Raw genomic sequence first — 18912 nt, 5'->3', positions numbered from 1 at the left:
TTGTAAGCTTTATTTGTCCCTGAAGTCTCGTTCAGCTGGAGACCCTGCTCAGCAGGTTAGGATTGTGATTTCCTTGCTCAGGGGTGACCCTCAAGATTGGGCCTTCTCATTGCCAGCAGGGGATCCTGCGTTACGCGATGTGGATGCGTTTTTTCTGGCCTTGGGCTTGCTTTATGAGGAACCTCATTTGGAACTTCAGGCAGAAAAAACTTTGATGGCACTATCTCAGGGGCAAGACGAAGCTGAAGTTTTCTGCCAAAAATTCCGTAAATGGTCTGTGCTTACTCAGTGGAATGAGTGCGCTTTGGCGGCAACTTTCAGAGAAGGTCTCTCTGATGCCGTTAAGGATGTTATGGTGGGGTTCCCTTTGCCTGCAGGTCTGAGTGAGTCCATGACAATGGCTATTCAGATTGATAGGCGTCTGCGGGAGCGCAAACCGGTGCACCATCTGGCGGTGTCTATGGAAAAGACGCCAGAAAGTATGCAGTGTGATAGAATTCTGTCCAGGACCGAGCGGACTAATCAGACCCTTGAGACATATCTGAGGTGTTTTGTCTCTGCTGACCAGGATGATTGGGTTGCTTTTTTGCCATTGGCAGAGTTCGCCCTCAATAATCGGGCCAGTTCTTCCACCTTGGTGTCCCCGTTTTTCTGTAATTCGGGGTTTCACCCTCGATTTTCCTCCGGTCAGGTGGAATCCTCGGATTGTCCTGGAGTGGATGCGGTGGTGGAGAGATTGCATCACATCTGGGGGCAGGTTATGGACAATTTGAAGTTGTCCCAGGAGAAGACTCAGCGTTTTGCCAACCGTCATCGTCGTGTTGGTTCTCGGCTTTGTGTTGGAGATTTAGTGTGGTTGTCTTCTCGTTTTGTCCCTATGAGGGTCTCGTCTCCTAAGTTTAAACCTCGGTTCATCGGCCCTTATAGAATATTGGAGATTCTTAATCCTGTTTCTTTCCGTTTGGACCTCCCTGCGTCCTTTTCCATTCATAACGTTTTTCATCGGTCGTTATTGCGCAGGTATGAGGTACCTGTTGTACCTTCAGTTGAGCCTCCTGCTCCGGTGTTGGTTGAGGGTGAGTTGGAGTACGTTGTTGAGAAAATTTTGGACTCTCGTGTTTCCAGACGGAAACTCCAGTATCTGGTCAACTGGAAGGGTTACGGCCAGGAGGATAATTCTTGGGTCAATGCATCTGATGTTCATGCTTCTGATCTTGTTCGTGCCTTCCATAGGGCTCATCCTGGTCGCCCTGGTGGATCTGGTGAGGGTTCGGTGCCCCCTCCTTGAGGGGGGGGTACTGTTGTGAATTTGGATTCTGGGCTCCCCCGGTGGCCGCTTGTGGAATTGGACTTGTCATCCTCTTTCCTGTTTCACCTGGTTCCATCAGTAGTGGGTGTCGCTATTTAAGCTCATTTCTCTGGTGGTTTCTTGCCGGTCAACAATGTTATCTGATGCCTCTCAGTGCTTGTTCCTGCTTCTAGACAACTACTAGTTAAGTTGGACTTTTGTCCATGTTTTGTTTTGCCTATTTGTTCCAGTTCACAGCTGAAGTTTTGTTACTGTGTCTGGAAAGCTCTCGTTGATCAGGGATTGCTACTCTGGCGTTATGAGTTAATGCCAGAGTTTAAGGTAATCTCTGGATGGTGTTTTGTTAGTGTTTTTCTGCTGACCATGAAAGTATACTATCTGTCTTCTGCTATCTAGTAAGCGGACCTCAAATTTGCTAAGACTATTTTCCTGCTGCGTTTGTAGTTTCATCTGAACTCACCGTCATTATATGTGGGGGGCTACTGTCTTCTTTGGAATATTTCTCTAGAGGTGAGCCAGGTCTTATATTTCCCTCTGCTAGCTATTTAGGTCTTAGGCCAGAGCTGGGCATCTAGCGATAAATAGGAAATGCTACCTGGCTATTTCTAGTTGCGCGGCAGGCTTAGTTCATGGTCAGTATAGTTCCATCTTCCGAGAGCTTGTCCCTCTATAGGCTTGCTATGATCTCTGCCTGCAGAGATCATGACAGCCTCCAGGGGGAGCTAAGGGTTCTATTCATTAGGCCACTCTCCACACACTGGTAAAACTGGGGGTCAGGCAGGAAGTTAGACAGAAAGCTGACTGGGTTGGAACCAGGCAACACCTGGTGGCAGAGGGTGTTGCGGGAGAAGATTCGGTAGGGTCTCTGTCAGGGGTGGGATCCTGACAGAGGCTTGGCAACTTGAGCGAACGTAACGGGACCGTGCCTGCTCAGTATAGCGGCGGTACCCAAGGAAGGATTGAAAGCGAGATAGATTGTGCTGAGTGAGAAACGAGATCAAAGCAACAAGGAGAATACCAGTAGGGGTCGTGCTGTAAGACCGAGGCAACATCCTACTGAGGCGCACAACCGGCGGCCGGAACGCCGAGGGAGTATTACAATATTCAGCTTCAAGCAATACTCTAAACAGCGGCAGGACAGTCAGTCTAAGGCGGGCTGTCTCACTTAAATCACCTATGCAGTCTTGGGGGGCAACTTGTGGAGAGGGGCGACTCTAGGGTCCCGGAAGAGCTCCGAGCCTACCCGTCATACGGGTGCCGTTCCAACCGTAACATCAGGGAGGGACGGAGGATTAGCAGAACATCATCTAATCGAGTTGTGAGGGAACTTAAGAAACGGACACAACAGTTGTGGGGACTTTCCGTAAGCACAGCAGGGAAGGACCGCAACACACAGCGCTAGGAGGTAGGCGCAGATTTCCACCTGTTAAGGGAACTCTGGAGGTGCCATTGGACCGGCCGGACTTGCGCAGCCTGGTGATCTGGACTCCGGACTGAGGACCCAGAGATCTTCAGTAAAGAGGTAAAGAGACTGCAACCTGGTGTCCTCGTTATTTATTGCACCGCACCACCACCACCATCCATCATACCTATCACTGTACGCCCCTCAGCAGGGTCACGGACCGGGCCTAGCCACCGTGACAAACCCAGAGCAGAAACTCAGAGGCCTGGTACCGGGTACCCCTCGGCCCTGCGGCAGTGGGGGCGCTACATATACACTGTAGAGATGAGAGGATTGAACCGCAGAGGATGAAGTTTTAGACGCAATTTCCTGAAATTCATGGTTTCACACAAAATTCAAACATTTTGAAATTAAAAACAAAAATCTTGTCCATTTCCCACACTGCTGAAGCAACAGAGAACAGGCTAACGTAATTTTGCACTGCTACACAGGTCTCCCCATAATGTCCTGCAGCTATGAGATCTACTGTATTATCGTACCTTGTACATAGTCCATGAGCCAAGAACCAAATTTGACGATATCGGTACCAAGCGGAGTGACTAATTCTCTTTGGTATTTTTAGGTAGATGCATGTCTGTAGTTTATTTTTTGATATGATAGCCCTTACATATACGTAGCTTATTAACCCCTTCAGCCCTAGGCCTATTTGTACCCAAGTGCCTAAGCCAATCTGACCTGTGCCACTTCATGGGCTAATAACTTTGGAACGCTTTCACCTATCCAAGCCATTCTGAGATTGTTTTCTCGTGACATATTGTACTTCACGTCAGTGCTAAATGGGAGTCAATATATTTTACCTTTCTATATAAAAAAATGCTAAATATTCGGAAATTTTGGAAAAATCGGCAATTTTTTAACTTTGAAATTCTCTGCTTTTTACAAAAATACTGATACCCCCCATAATAGTTATTAATTTACACTCCCCACATGTTTACTTCATATTGGCATCATTTTGAAAATGAAACCTTATTGTTTTACGACGTAATAGGGCTTATAGTTTTATGCGCAATTTTTCACATTTACAGCAAAACCCACTTTTCAAAGGACCAAGTCACTTCTGAAGTCACTTTAAGGGGCTTACATAACAGAAACCACCCATAAATTACCCCATTTTGCAAACTACACCCCTCAAGCTGTTCAAAACTCATTTTTAAAAACTGTTAACCCTTTAGGTGTTCCACAGGAATTTTAGCATGAGCCAAGAACCAAATATGACGATATCGGTACCACCCGGAGTGACTAGATGTAGTATTTGTAACAAAATTTAATCCAAGTTATGTAAATACACACTGAACATGTCATGTGCATATATATATATATATATATATATATATATATATATATATATATATATATGTTACTCCATAATATCTTCAACATCGGACTCTGAATCTGACTGTTGTTCTACTGGCTCGTCTTCAGTACCCTTGTTCTGGCATGTCTGTAATCTGCACATGTCTGTGCACTTCAGGCCATTGCTGAGGCAAGTACACTGAGGAAGTTCACATGACCGCACACACTTGCAGGACAGTAGCTGTATAATAGCTTCTGGTGCTGGTGCCCCTTGCATCCACTTGACAACAAGCTTTCCGTCGTTATCTATCATCCAACCGCAGTCTGTTGGGTTTGCAACCCATGGCTGGCTCTGCAGACTTCTCCTCCAGATCGCAGCCTGGTAGTTTGCACGCAGTGCATGCATGAAAAGGCAGTCCTGGCAAGGAGGGAGTTGACTTGACTCTACCACAGATCTCTAAGGCCTGCATCCTGAAATCTGTTCCCTATGATAGAGAGGAGATTACAGATTGTGTGGAAGACACCCATTCTAATTATAATGTTCTTGAACTTCTCCTGTTTCCAGATAACCTCGGCAGCTTTGGCATAGAGTGCTTGATCAAACACACACACAATTCTGTTAAGCTTCAGGGTCTGCATGATGGCATGTGTTTGCTCCAAGACTTCATTCACAGTGGACATGGCTGTTGCAGGAGCATTGATAGTGGGCAGGTAGCTTACAGTGTCCTGGGCCACTACAATGTCGCTGCGGATTTTTATGTTGAACCCAGTCCAACTGCTGGTGGTCTGATCCTCATGGTCTGACATTCTAGCCAGAAGCCAGATATGGTTTTTGGTTTTTGAATCCTGGACCTCCTTGGTAGTGTTAACATTCGAAGTCTCAATCCTGGGTGGCTCTCCCCGCTGCCCAACATTGTATATCGGTAGCATTAATTCTGTCAGAGTTATGCTTCTTTTCTTCGACTTGGTTACATCTGGCAGGACTTTCTTTGTCACAGAGCATGCAACATTGGACTGAACAGCAATGCCATTGACTCTATGAGATGTACCTGCTCCACTTAGTGTCTCCTCAAGTCTGTCAATGTTATCCCAGGCCAGGGTTGTGAACACACCTGGGTAGATACTTGCTGGCATTGGGATGTCATCCTTTGAACATTCCAACTTCTGGATACAAAGGGCTGTATCGATCTCCTCAGCCATTGAATATGACACACAGTGGCCAAGACGATTCAGAGTTCGAATCAGTTCTGTATTGCCGGTCAAAGACTTAACTGCAAAGGATAGCAGTACGTGCTTTGGTGGCTTTGTCTTTCCATTGGTAACAGCAAAAACCAAGTCACTGCCGAAGGATGTGGCAAGACGTTGAGCTCTTTCACAGGTAGTTTGGCACTCACAATCTCCTGTAAGCAGGGTTTGCAGGAATTGAGTGACTAATGCAGGAACGACATTCTGATCTGTATTGGGAGGCCATGGCTGACTCACATCTTGCTTCTTGATCTCATTCCTTAGCTGCATTGCTGCTTTGGTTACGATATCTCCAGAGTTAGCAGCTCTTGCTTCTTGCAGATCTTTTGTCATGCTGTGTACTTGCCGGACAAGGTCGTCCATTGATAGGCTACATGGATAGACTAGAAGCTTACCTTTCTCATCTGAGAGAAAGCGGAGTGATTCCCCAATCTCTGTTTCAAGTTTTCGTCGAACATGTTTCTTTGTCGATGGTTTCAGTTGGATGATACCACGGGATATCATTAATCTCTCAAGCCTAGATGTGAGGTTTATCATAGGCAGTACTTCTGGGTTTGGGAACAATTTAGTCCTTATATACAAGAAGAGTTCTTCAAGGGCCTCTTTCTCTGCCTCTTCGTAGCGTACTTCCTCGCTTTCGACCTGATTTTCAGCTGCACTAGACCTACAGGCCACTTGGGAATCATCTTTTGTGAATAGTTTGTAGCACGACTTGTGGTAGTGCCCCTCTGCAGCAACAAGGTCTCTGCTAAGTAAACCAAGTATTCTCTGTGTGCCTTTCCTTATCGCTGCTCTGCGGATCGTCTCATCTGCTCGTAGCTCAACACACTGGACAATTGGCTCCCTTGTTTGTTTTCCTTTTAGGTACTTGCTTGACTTCTCACAGAAGATACATACTTTGGCATACACCCTGCTATCACTGGGGGCACCCCTCGGTAGCTTCCTCATGGAGATTTTGCTTGCTGTTTCGACATTGACACCCTTGCCAAGGATAGAATCCAGTGACTTCTTCATTGTAAAGATACTACGACATTTACGGTGATATTGTATGTGTGGTATTTCTCCTTCTTCAAGGCCCTTAGCTGCTACCAGGACTGATTCATGCTGCCTGATCTCTGCAGCCCTAAGCAATGTTTTCCAGGAGTCCAAATCCTTAAGGGACGCCAGATCATCGCTGTCATCATTAGAGCAGTGTATGATACAGTCGATCCGTGATTTCTTCCTTGCTGGTACTTCCATCATGCCGTTAGATAGTCAGTAAACACCTGCAAACACAAAGAAAAACATTAAAATTTTATTTACCGTATTTCCTGGCGTATAAGACGACTTTTTAGCCATGAAAAACATGGCTCCAAGAGGGCGGTTGTCTTATACGCCGAATACAGCCGCCGGGGGGAAAGGCCGCCGCGCAGGGAAGGAGGAGGCAGGGGCCCACCTTCATGAGGCGCTCGTTCTTAGAGCTGGGAGCGCTGGTGCTAGGTGACTGTTCCCCCTCTCTCCACAAGTTCCTTACCAGCAGCAGCACACAGTACAGGACTACAGGACCTGTGGTGATGTCACGGCCATGTGATCAGTCACAAGCCTGGGAGGTGTCAGCCTCTACAGAGGGAGATAGGAGCTCTGCAGAGAAGACCGGAGAGTCCTGTTCAGCACAGAACGTGTATGTGTCAGTGTGTGTGCGTGTGTTGGGGCACCTCAGGGTGTCTTCAAATGTGACATAGCCCCCTAGATTTCTTCCAGTAAAATTTGCACTCCAAAAGTCATTTGGCGCTCCTTCCCTTCCGAGGCCTGCCGTTCCCCAATACTGCAGTGTACGACAACATATCGGGTGTTGTTGTGTTCGGGAGAGATTGGTGAACAAATAGTGGGGTGCATTTTTTGCTGGTACACCTCTTAAAAATAAAAAAATGAGCCTAAAATGACACCTTCATGTAAAAAATGCACTTTTTCCATTTTCTCAACCAAGTGTTTCCAACTACTGTGAAACACTGGTTGGGTCAAAGTGGTCACTATACCCCCTAAAAGATTCCTTGGGGGTGTAGTTTCCAAAATAGGGTCACTTTTTGGGGTTTCCACTGTGGGGGTACCTCAGGCAGCCTTCAAATGTGACATGGCCCCCTAGATTTCTTCCAGTGAATCCGCCACCCAAAAACCACATAGCGCTCCTTCCGTGTTGAGCTGTGCTGTGTGCCCATACTTTAGTTTACGAGTACATGTGGGGTGTTTCTATAAACTGCAGAATTAGGGTAACCAAGTTTGGGTTTGCCGTTAACCCTTGCTAGGTTGCAGGTAAAATTGGATTACAATGTAATATCTGGAAAAAAAATGAAATTTTGAAATTTCGCCTTCATTCTGCTAAAATTCCTGTGGAACACCTAAAGGGTTAACAGTTTTTAAAAATGAGTTTTGAACAGCTTGAGGGGTGTAGTTTGCAAAATGGGGTAATTTATGGGTGGTTTCTGTTATGTAAGCCCCTTAAAGTGACTTCAGAAGTGACTTGGTCCTTTGAAAAGTGGGTTTTGCTGTAAATGTGAAAAATTGCGCATAAAACTATAAGCCCTATTACGTCGTAAAACAATAAGGTTTCATTTTCAAAATGATGCCAATATGAAGTAAACATGTGGGGAGTGTAAATTAATAACTATTATGGGGGGTATCAGTATTTTTGTAAAAAGCAGAGAATTTCAAAGTTAAAAAATTGCCGATTTTTCCAAAATTTCCGAATATTTAGCATTTTTTTATATAGAAAGGTAAAATATATTGACTCCCATTTAGCACTGACGTGAAGTACAATATGTCACGAGAAAACAATCTCAGAATGGCTTGGATAGGTGAAAGCGTTCCAAAGTTATTAGCCCATGAAGTGGCACAGGTCAGATTGGCTTAGGCACTTGGGTACAAATAGGCCTAGGGCTGAAGGGGTTAATAAGCTACGTATATGTAAGGGCTATCATATCAAAAAATAAACTACAGACATGCATCTACCTAAAAATACCAAAGAAAATTAGTCACTCCGGGTGGTACCGATATCTGGCCCGGCTCATGGACTAACAGTGGTGGTCGGTACCTGGGGCCATCACAGATCAGTGGTTCCCAGAGGAGCACAGTTTGTACAGCACAGTCATTTTCCATCCCCATAGTCACTGGGTAAGTCTCTCCTGTAGAGTATAAAACAGGGTCTTGGTTTCCTCTATTTCTCACTTCTGATAGTGTAGGCTCCTATGATCAGCTGGTTCTTTTCTCTCCTGTAGATTGTAAACTCTTATGGACAGTGGGGTCCTCTCCATCCTCTGTAGATTGTAAGCTTTTATGAGCAGCAGGGTTCTTGTATCTCTCAATGGTAGAGTGTAAGCTTCTATGGTCAGTGGGGTGCTCTCTCTCTTTCTCTCCCCTGTAGAGTATAAGCTCTTGTGGTCAGTGGAGTCCTCTCTCTCTCTCATGTAGAGTGTAAGCTCTTATTACCAGTGGGGTCCTCTCTCTCTCCCGTAGAGTATAAGCTCTTATGGTCAGTGGGGTCATCTCGCTTTGATGTAGAGTATATGCTCTTAAGATCAGCGGGTTCTTTCTCTCCTGTAGAGTGTAAAGGCCCCGTCTCACTTAGCGATTTACCAACGATCACGACCAGCGATATGACCTGGCCGTGATCGTTGGTAAGTCGCTGTGTGGTCGCTGGGGAGCTGTCACACAGACCGCTCTCTCCAGCGACCAACGATCAGGGGAACGAGTTCGGCATCGTTGAAACTGTCTTCAACGATGCCGAAGTCCCCCTGCAGCACCCGGGTAACCAGGGTAAACATCGGGTTACTAAGCGCAGGGCCGCGCTTAGTAACCCGATGTTTACCCTGGTTACCAAAAAAAACAAACAGTACATACTCGCCTTTCGGTGTCCAGGTCCCTTGCCGTCTGCTTCCTGCTCTGACTGACTGAGCCGCCGTACACTGAGAGCAGAGCGCAGCGGTGACGTCACTGCTGTGCTCTCACTTCTCACTGTACGGCCGGCAGTCAGTGAGAGCAGGAAGCAGACGGCAAGGGACCTGACGGACATCAGAAGGCGAGTATGTATTGTTTGTTTTTTTTTACATTTACGCTGGTAACCAGGGTAAACATCGGGTTACTAAGCGCGGCCCTGCGCTTAGTAACCCGATGTTTACCCTGGTTACCAGTGAAGACATCGCTGGATCGGTGTCACACACACCGATTCAGCAATGTCAGCGGGGCCTCAACGACCAAAAAAAGGTCCAGGCCATTCCGACACGACCAGCGATCTCGCAGCAGGGGCCTGATCGCTGGTACGTGTCACACATAGCGAGATCGCTATGGAGGTCGCTGTTGCGTCACAAAACTTGTGACTCAGCAGCGATCTCGCTAGCGATCTCGCTATGTGAGACGGGGCCTTAAGCTCTTAGGGTCAGCGAGATCCTCTCTCTTTCCTGTAGAGTCTTAGCTCTTACGCTTAGCGGGGCCCTCTCTCACGTGTATTTTTCCAACAAATTCAGTGGGGAAAAAAGTATTTAGTCAGCCACCAATTGTGCAAGTTCTCCCACGTAAAAAGATGAGAGAGGCCTGTAATTGACATCATAGGTAGACCACAACTATGAGAGTCAAAATGAGAAAGCAAATCAGAAAATCACCTTGTCTGATTTGGCAAGATTTATTTTGCAAAATATTGTGGAAAATAAGTATTTGGTCACCTAAAACCATGCAAGATTTCTGGCTCTCACAGACCTGTAACTTCTTCTTTACCTGTAGTAATGGCACCTGTTTGAACTTGTTATCAGTATAAAGGACACCTGTCCACAACCTCAAACAGTCACACTCCAAACTCCACTATGATGAAGACCAAACAGCTGTTGAAGGAAGACAGAAACAAAATTGTAGACCTGCACCAGGCTGGGAAGACTGAATCTGCAATAGGCAAGCAGCTTGGTGTGATGAAACGAACTATGGGAGAAGTAATTAGAAAATGGAAGACATACAAGACCACTGATAATCTCCCTCGATCTGGGGATCCATGCAAGTCTCACCCTGTGGGGTCAAAATAATCACAAGAACGGTGAGGAAAAAATCCAAGGACCACACGGGGGGACCTAGTGAATGACCTGCATAAAGCTGGGACCACCGTAACAAAGGCTACCATCAGTAACACACTACACCACCAGAGACTCAGATCCTGCAGTGCAAGACGTGTCCCCATGCTTAAGCCAGTACATGCCTGGGCCCAACCAAAGTTTGCTAGAGAGCAATTAGATTATCCTGAAGAGTACTGGGAGAATGTCATATGGTCTGATGAATCCAAAATAGAACTGTTTGGTAGAAACAAAACTGGTCGTGTTTGGAGGAGACAGAATGTTGAGTTGCATCTGAAGAACACCTCACCTACTGTGAAGCATGGGGGTGACAATATCATGCTTTGGGGCTGTTTCTCTGCAAAGAGACCAGAGTGACTGATCCATGCACATGAAAGAATGAATGGGGTAATGTATCGTGAGATTTTGAGTACAAATCTCCTTCCATAAGCAAGGGCATTGAAAATGAAACGTGGATGGGTCTTTCAGCATGATAATGATCCCAAGCACACTGCCAGGGCAACGAAGGAGTGGCTTTGTAACTGGCATATGAAGGTCCTGGAGTGGCCTAGCCAGTCTCCAGATCTCAACCCCATAGAAAACCTTTGGAGTGAGTTGAAAGTCCATGTTGCCCAGTGACAGGCCCAAAACATCACTGCTCTAGAGGAGATCTGCATGGAGAAATGGGCCAACATACCACCAACAGTGTGTGCCAACCTTGTGAAGACTTACAGAAAACGTTAGACCTCTGTCATTGCCAACAAAGGATATATTACAAAATATTGAGATGAACTTCTGTTAATGACCAAATACTTATTTTCTACCATAATTTGCAAAATAAATCTTGCCACATCAGACAAGATGATTTTCTGGATTTATTTTCTCATTTTGACTCTCATAGTTGTGGTCTACCTATAATGTCAATTATAGGTCTCTCTCATCTTTTTAAGTGATAGAACTTGCACAATTGGTGGCTGACTAAATAAGTTTTTCCCAACTGTACATGCTTTTCAGTATCGAAATTTGCCTTAATTTATTTGCAGTTAATTATATTTGGGGGGGAAATTCGGCAATGTTAGTGAATTCGAATTTTAAAAGATCTGCTCATCAGTAATATTCTGCATTTATATGGGAGATCAAATAAGCATATATAGTACATGTACAGAAAGAGCCTCAGATACCATGCATTTGGAAAAGTGCTATGATGAACATCAATGTGCTATCTGGTACAATAACTTCTGATTGATGATGTTTGTCTACCGCTGGGCTTTCCAGATTGTATCTTCTCAAGCCTTACCCAGCCAATTTATGATGATGCCAGGGTCTTACCAGCATACAAATGCTGCGCCCACATTACTAATGCAGCTGTAAAGCAGATGACCGGATGCAACACGTAGATGGACATGAGGCAGGAAGAGCCAATTAACTATTTACTTCTTTTGATATGGGGAGAACTTACAACAGTTATGGAAACAGTTAAAAAGCATGAAACAAAATAATAACAAGTACATTATACAATGCGGAACATATGATGAGTCTTAGAGATCATTTTTAATTTTAGGCAAGTCTCTTAGGGATTATATTTATGCCCTTCTAACAGGGGTGATACACCTGTTCCTGTGGGAGCTACTTTGCTGGCTCCTCCTAAAGCAATGGTCCTAGTGGCGGTCACCAGTTCTTCCTGCTAGGCTGCAAGTGCTCCTGACAAAGTCTACCAAAGCACGCTGGGTCTCCTTTGCTTCAATTGACCCCCACCCTTTCTGCTGTCCTAGCCCAGGCCAACCCTTGTATCATAAGTAAGTGTTGGAAGCAACAGCCTAACTCACTTGTGCTGTCTGATCACCACTGCAGGCGTCCTCACCAATCTTCGGTGCTTGACCATCGGTGGGTGTCTCTCGGGTCCAAAAGGATGAGGGCTGGGCTCTGACTCTTGACTGATGTCTTCTGGGCTTTGAGTTTCGACCAGCGCTGGTCTGGGATTCGGGCCTTGAGAGGTGTAGTCGGAACCCTAGGCATTGAACGGTGTGGATTGGGTCCTTGGGCCTGTAAGGGGGTCAAGAGGAAGATGAGCCCAAAGGAGGATGCTTTCCCTGCTCCTTACCTGGAACCACTTAGTTGGACAGCTGTGTTGTTGTGGGGATGACTTTCTTCTCTGGACAGAGGAGACCATGTGACTGCTGGGGGCGGAGAGGAAGAGAGAGGAGTGTGGTCAGAAAAGAGCGGGAGAGCATAGCGCGCGGGACAGAGGGGACAGCGCACCAGAGAGAAAGCAGGCTGCAGCGCCACTCTCCCCACAAGAGAGTGCTCCCCATGAGGGCACTGAGGCTGAGATACCCACCATAGTGAAGGCCGTAAGTGAGGGTGTGGACTCGGAAGCCTCCGTAATCAGAGAAGACTTTTCCCCTGACATTGCAGAGACAGTGACCTGAGCGCGCAGCCCCGGTGACCGCAGTGACAAGCCAAGACTCCCTGAGTGTGACAAGTAAGCTGCCCTGTGTGTGTGTAGCATCGCTACTACAGAGAGACTGCCAGCCTAACATGCAGAGACTCCTGCAGCAGTGTGACTTTCCTACTTCCTGCTTCCAGTTTCGCTCTAAGAAAAGGCTGCAAAAGATTTAACCCCGGAGTCTCCAGTTCCCAGGAGACAGAGCAGAGACAGTGGCCCCTGGTACCCACGGTATAGTGCAGAGCCCCTGATTCCTGTTGAGAGACTCAATAATAGACTGAACATCGTTCTCCCGGGATAGGCTGTATTGTTGAAGCAAAAGACTCAGAGCACAGAGGACCCCGTTTGCCTAGCATCCCCTCTGCCCACCACAGTAACCCCTTAAAACCCAGGTTGCGGGTTCCTAGAGACTACACAGCCCACGGATAACAGAGGGACGACAAGTGCCGCTGTTTCTTGGCGCCTACGTTGGAGAAGACGACCCTACAAGCAAGTCCTCATCAGACTGATAAGTTTTTTTTCAAGAAATTCCATTTACTACTGTTATACTGTTTGACTGTCTGGGAACTTATACTGCTTCCCATATATTTGCACGGTTATATCATCAGTTTATTTCCTACTGTTATCTCCATGCGAGGAGAATCTTACTCCTGTTAATAAATCCCCCTCAACAGTTGGTCTGTCTGTTCCGTGGTGACATACTCTACCCTGCACCCTATTACACTTGGCGTAGTCGGCAGGATGTCACACGGTAGCGCGGAAAGGCAGACCAAGCAGTTGGGGGAGGCCCCAGGTCTAGCATCTCATACACCACATAGCACCACATACATCCCCAGCAGTGCCAACGGTGACAACATAGTTCCCTAATAGCAACATATAACATAATGCAGCACAACCTAACTTCTCTACATTACAGCACAAATAAAATCTACTGGGAACAAGAAAAAAGCAGCCCTACTAGTAGCAGCATTGTTTCTCTACATACCCCTCCACCACTGGCAACAGCGTTCTTCCCCTTCTGAGCTTTGGCTTTGATAGTAGCACGATTATTTTTTCTACCTGTCTTTAAAGGGAATCTGTCACCAGGTTTTTGCTCCTTAATCTGAAAATAGCATAATATAGAGACGGAGACCTTGTATTCATCGATGTGTTACTTACTGGACTCATTGCTGTAGCTTTTATAAAATCACCATTTTATCAGTAGGAGATTATCACTACAGGACTATTTGACTTGCTGCCCGATAGTGCAACTACGTCTACAGCAGTGATTGGCAGCTTTCTGCCTATGCACAGTGTACATAGAAAGTGGCAAATTAGTGCTCTGGGCGGGGTTATACAAATCTCAGCATTCAGAGAACTGGTATATCTGCAGCAAATAAAACAGTGATCTTATCAAAACTGCAGCAAGCAGCCCAGAAAGTAGTGCATCATTAGAATCAAGGTCTCTGTCCCTATATCATGCTGCTCACTGATGGTATACCAAAAACTTGGTGACAGATTGTCTTCTTCTTACATCTGCACAGTCATAATTTCCACTCTTACAACTTTGGCAGCAGAATACTACCTTTCTGACCCTCTTTCCCTGACTGCACCTTGCTCTACTTTCCACCTTTCTCCCACTGGCAGCAGCTTAGTCTTCCTTTTAAAACTTTGTTTATTGTTACTAGTATTGTCCTAAATTTCAACTCTGGCAGGAGCACTATTTCTCTTTCCACGTCTCCTTATTAGCCTCCAAGGTCAGCGTTAGGGGCAGGCAGACTAGGCAGCTGCCTAGGCCACCCGCTCCCCCAGTGGCACACCTCGCGGCCGCTATGGGGTTCGTGAATCAGGGGAGCCCGCTCCATCCCATCTCACTGCATTCACCTGTATCGGCATCATAGATATTCTATGAGCTGCATTAAACTTTGTGGGGGGCTGCATTATACTCTGGGGGGGCTGCATTATAGTATATGGGGTTGCATTATACTCTATCGAACTATGGGCAGTGCATTATACTATATGTACTATATGGGACCTGCATTATACTGTATCGTGAACTATGAGGAATGCACGGTACTATATGAAGAATTATGGGGTGCATTATACTATATGGAGAACTATGGGGGTGCTTTATGCTATACAGAGGACTATGGGGATGCATTTTACTATATGGAGGACTATGCAGAGTGTATTACACTATATGGAGGACTGAGGAGTGTATTATACTATATGGAGGACTGAGGAGTGTATTTTAGTATATGGAGGACTATGAGTAGTGTATTATACTATATGGAGGACTATGGGAAGTGTATTATACTATATGGATGACTATAGGGAGTTTACTATACTATATGGAGACTATATTATACTATATGGAGTACTATGGGGCATATCATATTATATGGAGGACTATGGGCTGTGCATTATACAACATGGAGGACCGTGGTGCATATTATACTATATAGAGGACTATGGGGTGCATTATACTATGTGGAGGACTATGCAGAGTGTATTGTATTATATGGAGGACTATGGAGAGTGTACTATACTATATGGAGGACTATAAGGAGTGTATTATATTATATGAAGGACTATGGGGAATGTATTATACTATATGGAGGACTATAGCGAGTGTATTATACTATATGTAGGACTATGGAGAGTGTATTATACTATATGGAGGACTATGGAGAGTGTATTATACTGTATGGAGGACTATGGAGAGGGTATTACAATATATGGAGGACTATGGAGAGTGTATTATACTATATGCAGGATTATGGGGAGTGTATTATACTATGTGGAGGACTATAGGGCACAATATATTATATGGAAGACTATGGGGCATGCATTATACAATATGGAAGACTGTGGTTGCCATTATACTATATAGAGGACTATGGAGTGCATTATACTATGTGGATGACTATGGGGTCCATTATGCTGTGTGAAGGACTATGGGGTGTACTATACTAAACAAGCAAAATGCTGTCTATTCATCGAGTGATTGGATTGTTTATGCTGGAACAAAAATCATTGCTCTCAGCAGCACATCGCCCAGTGAAAACTGCAGATATGCTGCTGATAACATGATACTGTACGGGGACAAATTGATCAACTAGTAATCATTCTGTCCCCATCATTGTTCTTTAACCGGTGCAAAGAGGCTGGGAAATAAGTGTTGAATGACTTCAATGTTGTCGATCATACTCGTTTAGTGGCCTGGACTGTAAATGCAACCAAAATGCTTCTGTGTGATGTGCAATATGCTAGCAAACTTTTGCCCAGGGCCCCACTTTGCTTAAAATTGGCCCAGCTAGCAACAGTATTATCCCCTTTCCCATCACTCCTGCATTGGTGTACTGCATCAGTATTTTACTCAGTAGTCTGCATCTGACAGCATTTATCTTCTAACCACCCATCCCCACTGGCAGCAGCATTCCCCAAGGCCCAACAGAGAGCACAGATTGGATGATGCTCCAGGTGAGACAGAGGGTGTCAGGAGAGCACCCCAGGCTCCTCTTTTACTTCCCTTTCTGTTAATTTCAAGTCACTAGATTCCCATTTAATTGCTGGACCTGCACATGGGTGATCACATAATCATGATGTCACTGCAGGTTCTTCGCTTAGGACTGGACACAGTTGAGGGATCCTGTATATATGAGCTTCTTTTTCTCCAACAGCCCAATATGTAGCCCACCTAGAGCATCAGGCATTTCTAACAACCCACTAGTATTAGGGAGCCATGAAATTTGTTAGCAATTAGTTAGTGAAAAGATGATTTTGCTATTAAATTGACAGATATGCATATCTATTATACAGTGGCTTTGCTTGGGTGGCACATGGGCACAAAATTCTTAAAGGGGTGTAATTTCAATGGTGAAAAAAAAAGTTTCAATGGCATCTGAAGACTTGTGGTCAGGTGCTCCAGATCTCTGCGTAAAGGCCATTTTCAACTCTACTAGCATCAATGGTACTATAGGATCCTGTGTTAGAGCAGGTAATTTTTATGGTCCCTGCCACACTGCTGGGTCCTGTGGATTGTGTCCCAGCGTTGATGGTACCAACATCACTGCATTGTGGCACCTCTGCCTGCCTGCTGTATCTACAATGGAGAAGATGACTTTGTTTCTTGGATTAGGTGAGTATATGCCTGGGATGGCCTCCACTGAATCAAGGTGTAATGGTGGCCAACGATCACGATGATCTTACCAGCTGGTGGGCCATCTTCATCAGAATAAAAAGGGGTAAGTTGTGGAAGGGATGCAGGATCAGCTCGTCTCAATAAGCAATGTCCGGCCCTCAGGTGCAACAGGAAAAAAACTCACTTTTAATAGAGCAGTTGATGATGATGGTGGTTACAGCTCTCCATAATTATTCAGTATCCTGAGCCAACAGCCCCTCATGGCATGATGACCCCGACTCTTTTCCGGCAATGTGTAGTGGCTCTCCTTATGCCCGCTGCATATAGCACTATACGTGCACTAAAATTTCTCCCCTCGGCATGGATCTTGGCATCCAGGGCACCTCAGGCTTACAGAAAAATACCTCAGCTCTCTTCCCACCGATTGGCAACTAAGAATTGTATCAAGACATCTCTCCTCTGATCCCTAACTGACGTCGTCTGGCTGTTGGGCACTTCTTCAACCGTGCGGGACACTGTACCCCATGCCACAGCAAAGGCACTGGCAGGCCGCCTTGATCTCCAGCACCACTAAATCCCAGGGGTGCAGGGTTGCTTCTCCTGGGATCGGTAGTTCTCCTATAGAGGCTGCTATCTACACACGTGGTCAAAATTGTTGGTACCCCTCGTTTAATTACAGAAAAACCCACAATATTCACAGAAATAACTTTAATCTGGCCTATTTCATGAGTTTTATTTTTTTTATTCTGTGGAAGCATGGTTGAAAAGCAATGTCTGGCTTTCATTTGTTCATTTTCATAGATCTTTTATTTATTAATACTTTTGTCAGATTCAAGTTATTTCTGTGACCATTGTGAGTTTTTCCGTAATGCATTGAGGGGTACCAACAATTTTAACCATGTGTGTGCCACACCTCACAACAGCCCTTACACCATACCTCCCAACTTTTGAAGAGGGGAAAGAGGGACAAAGTTTGCGGCGCGCAACGCGCCCCGCGGCAAATTTTAGGCCGCGCCTCTGACCACACCCATTCATAATTAGTCACACCCATATCCACGTCCCAACCACACCCATTTAGCACTGTCGATCACACTGTTTCATATACAATAATTATAAACAAAAAAATATGGCCACACAGTGCTCCATTCTGTATAATGGCCACACATGATGCTGCATACTGTATTATGACCGCACATGATGCTCCATACTGTATACTGGCTGCACATGATGCTCCATATTGTATAATGACTGCACATGATGCTCCATACTGTATACTGGCTGCACATGATGCTCCATACTGTATACTGGCTGCACATGATGCTCCATACTGTATACTGGCTGCACATGATGCTCCATACTGTATAATGACTGCACATGATGCTCCATACTGTATAATGACTGCACATGATGCTCCATACTGTATAATGACTGCACATGATGCTCCATACTGTATAATGACTGCACATGATGCTCCATACTGTATAATGACCACAGTTCTCCATACAATATAATGACATACAGGCATTCAGCTCACACTGTTATGATCCTTAGTGGTTGAGGATCACAAATTACTCCAGCTAAGTAACAAACATAGGACAAGCTCTAGGGAGGTGGCAAACTGGACTGACCGCAAATCTGAACCTATCCAAACACACTAGAAGTAGCTGGTGAACGTGCCTAAAAATCCTAGACATCTCGAGCCAGCCTGAGGAACTAACTACCCCTAGAGAGAAAGAAAAGACCTCTCTTGCCTCCAGAGAAATAATCCCCAAAGATATAGAAGCCCCCAACAGATAATAACGGTGAGGTAAGAGGAAGGCACATACACAGGGGTGAAAGCAGATTCAGCAAATGAGGCCCACTAATACTAGATAGCAGAAAATAGAAAAGGGAATCTATGTGGTCAGTAAAAAACCCTTACAAAATATCCACTCTGAGATTTCAAGAACCCCCACACCAACTAACGGT

The 18912-nt window shown here is 45.4% G+C and overlaps 1 long non-coding RNA gene across 1 annotated transcript in view; it reads right to left on the bottom strand.

Moving 5' to 3' along the window:
• Positions 1-17388, bottom strand: part of LOC143781483 (uncharacterized) — a 42901-nt gene extending 25513 nt beyond the window's left edge. Inside the window, exons 1-2 of the long non-coding RNA XR_013216736.1 lie at positions 17129-17388; positions 12202-12418 (exon numbers count right to left, since the gene is read on the bottom strand). This is a non-coding gene — a long non-coding RNA (uncharacterized LOC143781483). The remainder of the gene's footprint in view (positions 1-12201; positions 12419-17128) is intronic.
• Positions 17389-18912: the final 1524 nt, after the last annotated feature.

The sequence above is a fragment of the Ranitomeya variabilis genome, chromosome 6 (genome assembly GCF_051348905.1).
Source record: "Ranitomeya variabilis isolate aRanVar5 chromosome 6, aRanVar5.hap1, whole genome shotgun sequence".
In the NCBI taxonomy this organism is placed as follows: domain Eukaryota; kingdom Metazoa; phylum Chordata; class Amphibia; order Anura; family Dendrobatidae; genus Ranitomeya; species Ranitomeya variabilis.
The sequence above is the reverse complement of the archived record's forward strand: the minus strand, read 5'-3'. Positions and strand labels throughout refer to the sequence as shown.